The sequence below is a fragment of the Gossypium arboreum genome, chromosome 8 (genome assembly GCF_025698485.1).
Source record: "Gossypium arboreum isolate Shixiya-1 chromosome 8, ASM2569848v2, whole genome shotgun sequence".
NCBI lineage: Eukaryota > Viridiplantae > Streptophyta > Magnoliopsida > Malvales > Malvaceae > Gossypium > Gossypium arboreum.
The window spans coordinates 19,174,630-19,177,945 of record NC_069077.1 but is presented as its reverse complement, the minus strand read 5'-3'; the positions used below and the strand labels follow the sequence as shown (position 1 = coordinate 19,177,945).

The following is a 3,316-nucleotide window of genomic DNA, read 5'->3' as shown; positions in this document are numbered from 1 at the left end:
TTGTATTTACAGAAATGTTACGAACTGTATTTACAAAAACGTCGTGAACTATTTTTTAGAATTACTCTGAATTGTATTTGCATAAATGTCGTGAATTGTATCGTAGAATATTGTAAACTGTATTTGTAGAAATGTTGCGAACCGTATTTACAAAAATGTAGTGAACTGTATTTACAAAAATGTTGTGAACTATTCTATAGAATTACTATGAACTGCATTTGCATAAATGTCGCGAATTGTATCGTAGAATATTGCAAACTGTATTTAGAAAAACACCGCTAACTGTTTTGTAGAATTATTGTGAACTATATTTGCATAAATGTTGCGAATTGTATTGTAGAATATTGTGAATTATTTTTGCATAAATGCTGCAAACTGTATTTACAGAAATGTTGCGAACTGTAGTCCATAAGATTCTGAAAATCTTGTATACAAAAGACCGTGATCGTAAATCAGCGGGCTGTGAGATTTGTAAAATCTAGAAAGTAGAAGGTCATGATCATAAATCAACGAGTAGTAAGATTCATAAAATCTCAAAAGTAAATGGTTATAGTCGTAAATCAGCGGACCGTGAGATTTGTAAAATCTTGAAAGTAGAAGGTCGTGATCATGAATCAGCGAACCGTAAGATTCGTAAAATCTCAAAATTAGGTCGTGATTGTATATCAAAGGACAGGGAGATTCGTAAAATCTTGAAAGTAGAAAGACGTGATCTTAAATCAGCAAACCGTGAGATTCGTAAAATCTCGAAAGTAGAAAGTCGTGATCATAAATTAGCGGACCGTGAGATTCGTAAAATCTCAAAAGATGAAGGTTGTGATCATAAATCAATAGACCATAAGATTCGTAAAATCTCAAAAGTAGAAGGTCATGATCGTAAATCAGCGAATCGTAAGATCTATAAAATTTCGAAAGTAGAAAGTAGTGATTGTAAATCAGCATGACAACCCAGAAGATATAAGTCAAACTCGTATTCACACATAGAGCATACAAGAAAAGAGCAATAAGATACACTATAGATGGTAAACTGAAGTTCTATAGGAAGATGAGGACAAACAAACAGTAGCACACAACATCAATATTAGATCACATCTGGGACCATATATGCCGAAAGATCCACCCTAGCTGCAAACTCATAGCATCAGAACTTTTATTAGATGAATGCTCATTCAGATCGGAATTTTCTAGTGCAATGTTTAAGAAAATTACAAGGTTATTAACTGCCTGATTTCCAATATACTGTACCTGGGAAACACCATCACTGAAGAGACTGCAGAAATCAAAGGATGTTTCTTTCCTTGGTTTTTCCTACTTTTCTCTGAATCTAAAAGGTGCTTATTCCACTAAATTATTTGGAGATGGCATAACTTCGGGACTTTCTCCTTTCATATAAGCAGCATATGCATGTGTTTCAAAAGCGAAAGCTGAATCTTGTTTATTAACTTGTTCTTGCTTCCAAAGAGAGCTTTTCTCTTTGTCACAAATTTGTTGTAATTGTGCAGTTTTCCAAGTAGCTTTCTTCTCTTGTTCATGTACAATGGCACCAATTTGCTCTACTTCAAGGTATCGTGACACATAATCAGACTTGTGAGAGGAAAACATATATGACTGAAGTGATACAAACATAAATATGACAATCTCAACAAGTGCAGATCTTGCAGCAATTTGAAGCCCATAGTCATACTTGTAAAATCCAATGACTTCATATGTGTAGCTCACAGTCTTGAACTTCCTAGAACTAAACTCCCCCACGAAAGGTGACTGATAGGCGAAAAAATGCACGATCACTACAAAGTTGTAGATACGCAAGAACTTGAATGTTTTATTCTTTTTCATGAGAATTTCAAGCCTCATCCGAAAAAACAAGAGCAAAAGCAAGATAACCCAGGTGCAGAACATCATACTCGAGTTCCAGTAATCAAAATCAATACAAGGACCAGGTCTAATAAATGAAAATAACAATAAAGCCTTACATAGTCAAGAAAGGTCCACATGCTTTTGGTTTCAAAAAAGAGATCTCGCCAAACAAATGAATTTTTACGTTGAGACAACATTTGCCGATATGTTGATGAACTTCCATCATAGGCTAGAATTAAATAATGAATTGATAGATAACTATGAACCACTGACAGGAATAGACAAACTCTTCCAAGCATAAGCTAATTTAAGCTAAGCTAGAAAATAGTCTAAAATAGTTCAAATGCCCACATCAAATATACCAGACTTCTTGTAGACAGAAAAAGGATAAAACATGGCAAAGTAACATAAACGATAATGCTAAAATAATAATCATTAAGTCAATTTTCTTCTTCCAGTCAAAAGCAAAGTATAATAATTTGTGAAGTGCTTACTAAAGCATCAATTACATCAAAATGACAGCTATGAAAGATTCCAATTTAAAAATATTAACTAATAATTAATTGGCATATTTCATCACTATAAACTTAAATATCAGAGTAGTCGTTAAGGCACCAACCAATGGCGTAAATATCATGAAAGTAATCACATTTAAATAAACTAACAAAAGTTCTAAAACTTAAAAAAGATTCAAATATATGTCCTATAAAATGAGTTGTTCTTACCTGAGAATTTGTTGACCAATAAAATAAGAAATTTAAAAGAACCAAGAAATAGGAAATAAAAATTAAAGAATTGGAAAAATGAAATTATGCTTCTAAAAATATTAAAGAGGTCGAATCAAGAAAAATCAAAATTCAAGCTCAAGTTTTATCTTTACAATAGGACATGAAAAGAATATAACTTTTCAATTGAAGTAGGTATAAACACAAGCAAACAAATATTAAGAATTTGAGAACAACTCCATCTTTTGCAAATCCAAACAATACACTATGCAAAAATTATTTACCATCAAACACTTTTCTGTTACCAAAAAGTAAGTTAACGTAGCAATTTTTGAAAAAGGGGCCGAGGAATATCAACAGGGGTGAAGTTCTAAATTAGAAGACAGGAAACAGACCAGATGTCAAAATTATCACCAGATAAAATCCAAACAAACATGCAAGAATACAAACAAAATGGTCAGATGTAGCAGGCTATCAAACTACAAATGGTCAGATGTAGCTGGTTTATATGACTTTGTGTTAGATCTAATAATAGTTTAGCTGCTGCAATGGAGATAATTGGGATTTTTTTTTCAACAAATAGAATCCAATTCTAATGTAACCAGCAGATTCATTCACGGCCTTAACCTCTAGAAACTAATAAGCAATTCATATTTCAATTATTAGCAAACAACATAGGAGTCTAGAGCAATGACCATATGATGCAACTAATTTCAAGGTTTAGCCATAAGCAA

At 32.4% G+C, this 3,316-nt stretch overlaps 1 long non-coding RNA gene across 1 annotated transcript; it reads right to left on the bottom strand.

The window, feature by feature from the left end:
• Nucleotides 1-1,148: 1,148 nt before the first annotated feature.
• Nucleotides 1,149-2,293, bottom strand: LOC128279500 (uncharacterized). Its single transcript, XR_008269698.1, has 2 exons — nt 1,685-2,293; nt 1,149-1,553 (listed from the first exon to the last, which is right to left on the bottom strand). It is a non-coding gene; the product is annotated as an uncharacterized LOC128279500 (long non-coding RNA).
• Nucleotides 2,294-3,316: the final 1,023 nt, after the last annotated feature.